Source organism: Eschrichtius robustus, chromosome 17, assembly GCF_028021215.1.
Source record: "Eschrichtius robustus isolate mEscRob2 chromosome 17, mEscRob2.pri, whole genome shotgun sequence".
Lineage (NCBI taxonomy): Eukaryota > Metazoa > Chordata > Mammalia > Artiodactyla > Eschrichtiidae > Eschrichtius > Eschrichtius robustus.
The window spans coordinates 78,808,312-78,820,764 of NC_090840.1; positions in this window are offsets into that span (position 1 = coordinate 78,808,312).

The window sequence follows — 12,453 nt, forward strand, 5'->3', positions numbered from 1 at the left end:
AATATTAGTTTTCAAATGTATAGTGTGGAAGGAAGGGTGCTTGCCTGCGGCTGGGGCATGAGGGGTGGGGAAGCGGGGAGTTAGTGTTTAATGGGGACCGTTTCAGTTTGGGAGGATGAAAAGTTCTGGGATGGCTGGTGGTGATGGTGGCACAACAATGTGAATGTACTTAATGCCACTGAGTTGTACACTTTTAAAAGTGGTTAAAATGCTAAATTTTACATTATATACACTTTACCACAATTTAAAAAATTGAAATTGAAATTAAATAAAGAAGGGGAAAACATAGCATGGAATAGCTATCATGTCTCTCCAGGGGGTAGGGAGTCAATAAGGAACCTAGGCACATGGGATCCTTGCCAGGGCTGTGCCCACCTTCTCGTGGGGAAGACACGTGAGTGGAGGGAGCTTTGTGATCCAGGAAGAGCGGTGTTCCAATGGCAGCCTCCCAGGGGCCATGGAGGCACAGAGAACCCGTGCTGGGGGCGGTGGTTTTCTGGAAACACGTCCTGCTCCTCAGCCAGGTGGGGCGGAGGGGGAGGTGGATCTGATTCTGGCAGAGGGAAAAGCCAGTCTGAGGCAGGAGAGAGCCCAGGACACACGTGGGAGCCGGAGACAGGCGCAGGGGGGAGCTGAGCATCAGGCCACCATGGGCTCTGCTCTCCTTAACTTAGGGTGGGGAGGGAGCAGGGAGGCGCTACTGCAGATGCTGGACAAGACAGGTGAAGGTCAGCAGTTACAGGACGCTCTGGTGAGAACTCAGCTGGGGGTTGTGCAGGGCGCTAGGAGGGCACACCACAGGTCACCGCGGTTGCTAGCATTTATATAATGCCAATGCTTTACATATGGCAGCCATTGTTCCAAGAGCTCCACGGTACCAGCTAACAGAGTCATGAAAGTGGGTTTTATTTGGCCAGAAGGGTGTTGACACGAGGCTCTTTGTACACAGTTTTCCGAGGTCACGCGCCAAAAATGACAGAGCTGGTTGTCAATAAATGGCCATGAATGATTATGCTTCCCCCGCATTCTGTACCCGAGGTGGTCCTGGGAGTTTTCACGTAAACCATCGCGTGTAATTTTCATGACAACCCATAAGGCAGGTGTAGGGCTCCTCACTTTCGGAGGGCATCGAGCGTGAGGGATGAGGGCTGCATGACGGCGTCGGAAAGTGAGAAGCTGCCAGATCAGCGGGCCGGTGAGCCATTTCCCCCAGGGACACTGGGGAGCTATGGGAGCATTCAGAAAGGGGAATGACACACTCAAGTGAGCCTTTCTGCAGCAAACCGCGGCAGCAGCGCGGAGGACGGTGAGGTGACACGGAGCAAGATGGGCCACAGAAAGAACACTCAGGCGGTGTTGCAGTGTCAGGGTGGTGCCCTCTGCAGCCGTGGCAGTGTCCACAGAGCCAAGCGGGCAAATGGCAGAGTGTCTAGGGGTGAAGGATGGAGGAGGAGTCATGGATGGGGCACGGATTCCTGGCGGGGGCAACTGGGTAGGTGGGGAGCTGAATACACAGTGGCTGCCTGGATGGTTGGATGGATGGATGGATGGATACTGTGATTCCTTTGAAACTTTGCCTTCGAGCACATTGTTCACCTCGAGACATTCTAATTCCTTTTAAATCCTTGCAAATACATTTCAAGCCTCCTCTGACCCCCTCTTTCCAAGCTCCCTCCTTTGGGTTCCCATGGCATCCTGCAATTTCCTTTTCTAAGCACTCTGTTAAGCTCATCCGCTTACTTCTCTGCCTCTATACACTTTAATGAAAGGAGGGACTACATCTTTCTTCTCTGTGCTCCCAGTGTCTGCCTAATAGAGGATGTTAATTAGTACATGTTGAATGAAGGGACATGTCCCACCAGACTTCCAATCCACCAGATTATAAGCCCCATGAGAGCAAAGCCATGCCTGTCTTGTTCTCCATCCTGTTCCCTGAGTCTGCCTGCCATGCAGGAAGTGTCTGATCATGAGTATTTGGTCCAGTTGAAGCAGCAGGGCTGGCCTCATGCCGAGGTAGAATATGGATTTTCTTAAAGGGTCAGATATGAAAAATGTATCTGAATAAATCTTTGCTCCTAGGAAACTTCCCTAGTACCACGGGACTGCCGATTTTAGCGTTCTTTCTCCATCTTTCTTTTTAAATTTTATTTATTTATTTATTTATTTATTTATTTATTTATTTATTTATGGCTGTGTTGGGTCTTCGTTTCTGTGCGAGGGCTTTCTCCAGTTGCGGCAAGTGGGGGCCACTCTTCATCGCGGTGCGCGGGCCTCTCACTATCGCGGCCTCTCTTGTTGCGGAGCACAGGCTCCAGACGCACAGGCTCAGTAATTGTGGCTCACGGGCCTAGTTGCTCTGCGGCACGTGAGATCTTCCCAGACCAGGGCTCGAACCCGTGTCCCCCGCATTGGCAGGCAGGCTCTCAACCACTGCGCCACCAGGGAAGCCCCTCCATCTTTCTTATACGTAGCTGTGAGAAGGAATTTTTCCCCTCCGGGCTTTGCGACTTAGCACACACACTTACGCACTTTTTCACTCTCTCATTCATTCATATATTCATTCACTCATTTATTTATTCTTTCAACAATGTCTTTCAATCTGCTCCGGTCACAAAAGCTTAGGGGTTGGTTTGCTGCTTCTAAACACTGTCCTTTAACACTGAAGTGAGGTGATGGCAAAGATGAAGGTTGTCTTGAGGACGTGGTACTCGTCCGGATGTTCATTAAAGAAAAAATACTTAGGGATCTGAGATCTCTCTCTTCTTACTCTTAAAGACCTATGTGAGAAGGAATGGTCTAGGTGAGTTATGGGAAGCAGATGTCAGTTCCCTGAGAAGGCAGCCCAACCTAGCTGGGGGAGGCCTCTCTGTGAGCTGGGGTCCCTGCTTCCTGTGTGGGCAGACCATCCTAGTGGCTGGGTGTGAACCTGGCTGAGATGTTGCGTGCTGATCTTCCATGTGGGGTCACAGGTGGGGACAGGTGAACTCTGAATTCCACTTTAAGTTCCTGGAATCCGGAGGCTGAATCTCTTGCAGTCTTACTTTCCTTTAATCCATCAGTGATGTTTTTTCAGCTAATTTGCTCACATCTTGAATGCAGGCACCGTGTCTCATCGAGCCAGGGCCATGGTCCCAAATATGTCAGGTGTGAGTCTTTGCTTGGCTCTCTATTAGCTGTGTGACCACAGAATTGCTTCATAACCTCTGAGCCTCGATGCCCCCCTAAAGTGAGGAGCCCTACACCTGCCTTATGGGTTGTCATGAAAATTACACGCGATGGTTTACGTGAAAACTCCCAGGACCACCTCGGGTACAGAATGCGGGGGAAGCATAATCATTCATGGCCATTTATTGACAACCAGCTCTGTCATTTTTGGCGCGTGACTTCGGAAAACTGTGTACAAAGAGCCTCGTGTCAACACCCTTCTGGCCAAATAAAACCCACTTTCATGACTCTGTTAGCTGGTACCCGTGGAGCTCTTGGAACAATGGCTGCCATATGTAAAGCATTGGCATTATATAAATGCTAGCAACCGCGGTGACCTGTGGTGTGCCCTCCTAGCGCCCTGCACAACCCCCAGCTGAGTTCTCACCAGAGCGTCCTGTAACTGCTGACCTTCACCTGTCTTGTCCAGCATCTGCAGTAGCGCCTCCCTGCTCCCTCCCCACCCTAAGTTAAGGAGCGCAGAGCCCACTGTGGCCTGATGCTCAGCTCTGCAGCCTGTGTTCAGCTCACCAGCTGGAGTTCCCGGGAGCACTGTCTGAGAAGTCCTGCCCCCAGGCCAGGGCCTCACACTGCACAGCGCGGGGTCTCCCGGCAGTTTGGGGTCTCTGCAGATGCCCCCCCGCCCGGGCACACTGTTTGCCTGTGCCTGCTCTCCCTGGGAGCTGGGCGGCCTCCAGGTCCCACTTGCAGTGTGCCAGGGGCATGGGCATGGGGCACAGGGCCTGGGTAATTAGCACGTATCTGTGAGGTGGGTGGAATTCCTGGGAAGTCGTAACTACTTAAGCTGAGTCTGTGTGGTGATAAAACATTCCAGGAAAATGTTAAGTGCCAAGTGCCGGCAGCGGCAGCCACGTATCACTTCTGACTCTGCAGCTGGGGAGTGCACGGTGTTAGGACAGATAAGAAAGGGGACGTTTGGGGAGTGTCTGGAATCCAGTTAGCTCTGAGCTTCCCCCAGGCTGGACCTCACCGACTCAGGGCTGAGTCCATTGTGAAATATTTGGCCAAAGGGGTATTGACATGAGGCTCTTTGTGCAGAGTTTTCCCGGGAACCAGGGCCTTAAGATAGGTCTAAAGGGGCTGTTTCCTCTCCCTCTTGTGGAGTCTCGTGCTAGGAAACAGTGGAGCCTCTTCTGAAAGAACGCTGTGAAATACACCTAGGAGTGCACTTGGGAGCGGGGCGGGGCGGGGCGGAGGCAGAGCCGCATATTTGGAGGTCATTTGGATTGTAATATAAACAGATCCCAATTTGCTTTTTATTTTTTATTATTACATTCTTTTGGCCGTGCCATGCGGCATGTAGGATCTTAGTTCCCCGGCGCACCCCCCTGCATTGGAAGCCCGGAGTCTTAACCACTGGACCACCAGGGAAGTCCCTGCAATTTGCTTAATTAAGACAAAAAGGTTCCTTTGTAGGAATGATCCTGACCAGCTCAGGGACTGAAGTAAGACCTGAATAACAAACCTGCCCAAAGGAAGAGTCTAGAGTGGTTCCGGAAACCGGAGCTTATGGTGTTTTGGGGTTCTCTCAGAGCAGGGGGTGGGCAATCTTTCTCTGTAAATATCTTCTGCTCTGGGGTCCACACTCAACTCTGACCTTGTAGAGCAAAAGCAGCCACAGACCACATATAAACGAAGGAGCGTGCCTGCGTTCCGAGACCTTTTATTTATAAAGGTGGGCACCTGGCAGGTGTGGTCCTCAAGCACTTTGTGCTGGCCCCTGTGAAGCTGCGGAGAGGGGCGTGGCTTTCTCCATCCATCCGCACCCAGAGCTTCTCTCAGCAGTGGGACCACTTGGCCCCCATCCCTGCAAGGTTGATCCTGATTGGTTTAGTACCCCAGGCCTAAGTCAGTCAATTCACTGAGGCACCACTGACCTCAGGGGCTGGCTCAGGTTGGTGCAATCAGAGTAAAGCAGGGAGTTTTTGCTCATGGAAAGGAGAGATGGTCTCTCATCTTTCCCTAGATCCCTGCTTCTCTCCATTTCCCCTCCTCCACCACTTCCTCCTCCTGCCCCTTCTCTCCCTCACCTCTTTACTTTTTCTCCCTTCATCTTTTTCCTCAGCATCTCTGTCTCCTTCTCTCTCTTTTCCTCTCTCCCTTCCTCTCTCTCCCTCTCCTGTGCAGGAATAGCTGGTATCTATGAAGGAGCTCATGGAATTTGAGGTTTTCATTAACCTAGAATCCAGGTTTTTTTTCCACATTCCTTTCCACTTCAAGTTACATCAAATTGAGATAATTCAGTGTCCTGAGCCATTACTATGTGCCGGGTAGCAGTGAGTCCTAGGCCCTGGAGGTATAGAGATGAATAAGCCAGTCCCATGTCCAGCAAACTCGTGGCTGGTAAGGGAGATGGACACACAGTCAAGAAAAGGGCCAGCAGAGGCCACGTCTGAACAGAGATTGGAGGGAACTGGAGTGTGAGAGGGACACACACATACACCACACACACACACACACACACACACACACACACACACACACACAGAGGGCCAAGCGAGTACAGTCACAGAGGGTGGAAAACACTGATGTGTTTTAGAGATAACTCTTCAGATCTTTCCTACTCCACCTGCCCCATGAGACCTGGCCCTCTTTACAATGACAGACCCACAGAGGAGCTTTGGCATCATGACTCAGCAGCTGGTGGAAGCCCCAGCTGGCAGGGCAGAGTACAGAGGTGGCAGAGTAAGGAGCTGGCGGTCCAGGACAGATGTCTCCAGGCCTCGTGGACAACCCTCAGGCCTCTGCCTGTACCACTGCCATTCATGTTTGCAGCCCCTGGACTCTTTAATGGGCAGTCTGAGGCTTGATTGATGTCACATTGCCTCCCAATTCTGACTTGGAAACTTCCCCTCTGTGTGACCTTGGGCAAGCCACTTTACCTCTCTGTGTGCAATTAGCTCATTTGTCCAATGGAGCTACTTTCCAGGAATGGTTGTGTGTCTGGAAAGCATGGATATAGACTGCCTGGCACATAGTAGGTGCTCAGTAGACACAAGACCGTGATATTATCAGTTCAGTAAGGCAGGTGCCAGGATGCATAGTGGCCCCACGGCAGCAGAGGATGTCGGAGGTAGGCAAGGGTGGGGTGAGAAATGTTGACTAAAAGAAAATTTCACAACCTAAAAGTTGAGAATTATGTTTTATTCAGCAGACTTACTGAGGACTATAGCCGGGGATGGCAGCCTCTCAGGTAGTTCTGAGGGACTGTTCTGAAGAGGTAAGTGAGGGACTGTTCCGAAGAGGTAAGGGAGGAACCAGGATATCTAGGAGTTTTTGCTAAAAAAAATGTAGTTGAACATCAAAAGATTACTGCTAATTACAAAACCAGACATCTCAAATTAATGATTTTAGTGCTTTTCTGTATATGGGAAGACGCATAAGTCTGAGCTGATTGAAATCATTCCTTTGCTATGCATCTTGACTATCTAGGGCCAGTATCCTGCTTTTCTCCACCCCGAATTCCCCACGGGGTGCACCCTTAGCTGCAGTGGCTGAGGGCTTCATTCACGCAACATCCTTCGTTTACTGATACGGCAGGCAACATTCTTTGTCCCACGGAGGGCAGAACATGTGGAAACAGGTGGAGACTCCTGACTACTCCCCTGGGCCACGTGAGTCATCATCGGGTGACCCAGACATACCCTCAACTTTGTGATTTTCTCCTAACAAGTCAGGACCGAACTTTGACCTTTGGGGTCCGGCCCACGCCCTTTTGTAACAAGGAAGAGCCAAATCAGAATACAGGTTGGATCTGTTTCTTTTACTTTAACCTTTGCTTTCCCCTGCTTTTGTTCACTAAAAGGATACTGTGTATACATAATGGCCAGCCTCTGGGAACCCTGCCCCTCTGCCTGAATGTTAAACCAAAGTGCCTTTGTTCAGGGAAACATCCGGACCCTGTGCACCTGTGGATGGCTGCCGGGAAGAAGAAATTAACACATCCCCTCCCCGAGGCTGGCCATTCCAGGGGATATTTGCAAAACTTATGGCCTTTTTACTTTACTTCCTCGTCTCCTCCCCCTCTCCCTGCTATAAAAGAAACTGGCATCCAAACCCTGACACGACGGTTATTTTGAGATTTTAGTCTGCCGGCTTCTCGGTCAGAAGTCGTCTTCCTTGTCTCAACACCTCGTCTCTGATTTATTGGCCTGTCCTGCGCGGAGCAGAGTGAGCTTGGACTCGGTAACACTTTAACCCACCAAACTGCCTCAGCGTCGGAGGTGGGAGCTTCACCCACTCACTGCATATATCTATGTGAAAAATAGATCTGTTTAATTAATATATTAATAATATTAATATATGTTATTAATATATTAATTAATATATCTTTTAAAAAAAATTAAGGCTGATACTATTTTTTAAAACAGCTTAGAGGACCCAGAAGGGCCTGTGCTTTGGAGGAAGCCTTTGCCATGCGTGACTCGGTTGGTGGTTTTTACAAAACGTTAATTTCCTTTTTCCCACTGCATCCAGGTCTTCAATGACTGGCCCCTGGGAGAAGACGTATCTTGAGCCTCTTTGGGTCCTGATGGTTTTCGGATCAAGAGCGTTATTTGATGTCAGCGAAGGAGAGACCCCAGAGGGGGATTGGTTTGCACTGTTGGGTCTGACTCCTGCACTTGTGGGTGATGCGTTTTCACAGCTGCAGGCTTCCCAGCAGACTCTGCAAGTGGCAGGCCCCCTCTCTCCAGCGGATAAGCCCTGAAAGGGAGCAGGGTCTCAGCTGCCCAGATGGATCAGAGCGGAGAGCAATGACTTCATCAAAACCTTTGGCTGGTTGGACAGGTGCACCCAAAGGGGGATGGGAGCTCAGTGAGATGGGAATTGGAGTTCCGGAATGTTTGGATCGGGGCTGCTAAGAGGCCGCCTCCTGGATCAGGTGCCTCTTTTGTCACGTAGATGTGCTGGAAAGAGCAAAAATGGTTGTGCGAGGAGCCCCATTTGAATCCTGGCTCTGCCTCTGGGACGGGCACGCCGTCGTCTGAGCTCAGGTCCTTGATCAGAGAGGCAGGGGTCACAGCACTGACCTCCAGGAGCGCTCCTGGGATAGGTAATATGTGATGATGGGCTTACATCAGACCATATGCCCTTCTGTCTAGCTTGGCTCTGTGAGAGCAGTTACTGAGGGTAGGGTTCCAGGTGACAATGGCCTGGCCATTTCTGAGACAGTGAGAAAAAGGTCTCCATTGAAACCTAGTGTCTCATCCAGGACCTTTACCGCAGGACCCCTGAGTGAGAGCCAGACGGTCTGGGGAACATGGGAGGCTTTAGAACTCCACGTCAGAGGATGACTGTTGCTCATGAAGCCAAATCCGGCTTCTGTACCCCGACACGGAATTAATTATTGGAGACAGTGTTTTGGGTGAAGTGGAAAAGAATAGCTTTATTGCTTTGCCAGGCAAAGGGGGCCACAGCGGGCTAATGCCCTCAAAACTGTGTGTCGGGACCTGGAGAGGGTAGTGAGAAGCTTTATGGTAATGGCTCAAAGAGGGCGTGATCAGCTCGTGGACATTCTTCTGACTGGTTGGTGGTGAGGTAATTGGGAGTCGGCGTCATCAACCATCTGGTTCCAACCCGTCTGGGGTCTACGTGCTTGTGGGCAGCACAGAGTTAACCTCTTTCACCTGGTGGAGGTTTCAGTATCTGCAAAACAGCTCAGAGATGTTGTTATGTGTATCCTTGAGGGGGAACCAGGACCCTGCCCCAAGGCTGCACTATTGTTTCTTGACTGTTCCTCGCTTGTCTCTGCATCCCCTCCCTTTCCTAACTAGCCATGGTTTGAACCTGCTAGTTGGAACTCAGGCATGGTCATGAAGGCTGAATAAAGCCTATTTCCTGTAATCAAGAAATGGGGGAGGGACACAGAAAGGCTTTTGTGCCCAGGAGCCTCATAGGGTCGGCTCAGTATCACTCTGGGCCCATGGAGGGCTCCATGGGGAAACATTGAGAGCAGCCTTGGGTAGCCTTGTGAGCAGCTTTCCTTCCTTCCTCAAGTGTTTATTCAATGTGCAGACCCCTAGGCAAAGCCCTGGAGACCCGGAGATGAGCCGGAAACAGCTCTTCTCCTACAGGCATCTCAGTTCAACGGTTGCCTTACTTTAGCTCTCTGGGCATCTGACATGAGAGGAAAGTCCCCCTGTTCAAAGTTGACCAGTGAGATGAATACCCATGTGCATTGGATACTCTTTTGGGCACTAGGGCCACAGTAAATAAGGTCTGCTCCCTGCCCCAGAGGTGCTCCCTGTTCTGGGGCACAGGTGCCTACTGCAAAAGAAGACATTCTCCTGGGAAGGATGAAAAGCATCCCTGAGAAGAGAGGGTTTCTACTGGGGCACCCGCTGTGAGCTCAGCTCCGGGCTAGGCCTTTGAGGATAGAGGAAATGAGCACATCTTCAGTGTTGCATTGGTGTGTCTCCAAGCCTTCTGGCTGTGTGGAGTCCTCACTTAATATTTAAATAATTATCCCACGGTCGGAGAGAAATATAGCCTCCTCCATCTGGCAGATTGGTCCAGGGATTCTCAAGTCTTTTCCTTTTCCTCAGTTTCTCTTGCTCTGGTTTTATACTTTGACATGTAAAATGAACCATCACAGATATGTTGTCTATCTCTGTCTTGGTTTGGGTCCCCTGAAACCCTGAGCCATTGGTTCAGTGCAAGTCGCTTGTTGGGGAAATTATCCAAGGAAATGCTGGTCCTGGAGCAGGGAGTTAGGTGGGGGAGGGAAGGAGATCAAGAAGGTGCGTTATGTTAAAAAACCAAAATTCAACCAGACAAATTTGAAGATCTAATGAGCTTGATTAGGTGATTCAGGAATCAGGCAGCATCCCATCTCGCCACTAGAAGGCGCTCCAAGGGATTGTGCAAAATGGAAGGTTTTTAGAGGAAGACGATGGAGCAAGGGAGCTGTTAGCATAATAAAAGAAATGAAATTGTTTTAAGGCTAGGACCTTTTTTGGGGAGGAAGGAACTCCATTTTTTTTTTTTTAATCTTACAGACTGCCTCTTCTTCCTCTGGGGGATTGAAAGGGCCCATGTGGCAGATTACTTCATTGGTGCTGACTGGAAAATTCCAGACTGGGTGATTAAGATCACATTTCTGGTGAAGGTCAAAACTGCAGTTAGGTTAGATATGAAATCTAGGTTTGGTATCGTGGGCTTTAGCACAAGTGACGCCATTTGGGACCTGCGGTTTCTCACTTTAACAGTTATCAAGCCAGGGACCACTGTGAGAACCGGGGGCTCTGTCTGTTCAGGGTCCCTGAGAGGTGCTGTAGAAGGTTCTCCTCTCTGAAGGGTGAGGAAGCTGGGATATTTATCCACCACTTCTCTGTCTGTTACTGGTGGAGGGCTGATTCTGGGGGCCTGATGCAGGCTGAGACTGCTTCCTGGCCCAAACTTTGCCTCAATTCCTTACTCACTAAGTACCCAACTCTTTGTCCTGTCAAATCCTCACCAATTGATTTATTTCTTTGTGTAAAAGATATAAAAGCTGCCTGCCTTTGGTCACTCTCTGAGCATCATTTCATGATCTCTCATTCACACACAATTTAATTCGTTTTTCTTTTATTAATCTGTTGTGTGTCGATTTTATTATTAGCCCAGCACAAAAGCTCAGAGGGGTAAAGGGGAGAAATTTCCCCCTCCCTGACACAGCCATGAGCCATGAAGCCTCTAGAGGCGGGAAAAGGCAAAGTACAGATTCTCCCCTAGAGCCTCTAGAAGTAACCAAGTCCTCCAGACACCTTGATTTTAGCTGCCAAAGCCCCTTTTGGATGTCTGACCTCCAGAACTGTAAGATACTCTATTTATGTCAGTTTAAGCCACTACGTTTGTGGCAATGTGTTACAGCCACAATAGGAAACTAGGACAATAGGTAACTCGCCCCGATCTGCCTAGGACTGAGTCTGGGTACCCCCTACGCGACATGTAGATGCGCCAAGGACAGTTTCACTGCAGAGAGACGAGAGCCTTGAGTGAGACAGGAGGGAGAACAGAGCAGTGAACTTCAGGGGGCCTTGTAGAAAATAAACATCGCACGATGTTCAAGGTCCTTAACCATTTGGCCGAAACTACGGTTCCCACCTTCCTTGTCCCAGTCTCCCCCAGTCCCCGCATTTTGGCTCCCTCTGATAGGGCCATCTCTCTCCCAGGCCTGGAACGTGCAGCCCTCAAAGCTCTCCCCCCACCCCCCCTGCCCCCAGTCCGTCTCCCAGGTGACTGCTTCTCCCCCGCCTCCATCTGTTCAGATCGGTCTTGCTCTTCAAAGTCAACGGCTGATGCAGGAGGTTATTGTACACGTTGGGCAGTGGGGTTCAGTCTGCGGAACCTGAACTTCGATAGGATTTTTGAGCTTCCACCAGTGTAGGGGAACGTAGGAGAGTTTGTTCTTGTCCAGCTGCGGGGTTGGCACCTACCTGCATTTTAGATTTAAAGTTAGTCTAGAATTCTCACAGGAAGGTTGGAGGAGGGGGTGGGAGAAAGAAGGAACTCACTTTTATTGAGCACAATCTTCCTGCCAGACATTGCAGGAACCCTTTCCCTTTTAATCCTTCAAACCCACATGGCCTCTCCAGTGTTTCCAAACATGGACTCCAGAGCCAGAAAGCTCAGGTTCAGATTCAGGATTTGTCAGCTTCTAGCTATGTAACCTTGGGCAATACCTTAGAATCTCTGTTGCTCAGTCCCTCGGTCTGGAAAATGGGAAGAATAACAGCAGAGGCCTTGTGAAGATTCAATCAGCTAAAGCATTTTTAACATCCTTAGATGGTTCTTGGCACCTGGAAAATGTGATGTAGCTGCTAGTTGTTATTAGAATGATCATCAATATCATCATCATAACATCCTCATTTTTTACTCCTGTAAAGATGTTTATTCTCCTCTCTGTTTTGCAGCGGGTAATACAGGCTCATAGAGGCCGGTCACATGTCCAAAGTCACGTGGAGAGCATGGCGGAGCTGAATTTGAAAACCAGAGCTCTCTGTGCATCGTGACACAGACCACGATGATTCCAACTCCTGTGCCCTGGGGCTCTGTCAGTTCAGATTCACAGTTTGCTCCTGGCTCTTGCTTCCAAAATGAGCTCTCTGTCAATTACCAGCTCCTGCCCCACCGTCTCCAGGCCAGTGTAGGCTGATTGTTCTGTCAGGCTGGGGTCTGGGCAGGGCATCTCAATTTGGGCAGCTATTCAGTGGTCAATCACAATCTAAAACAGAGACAGCAGGGTGA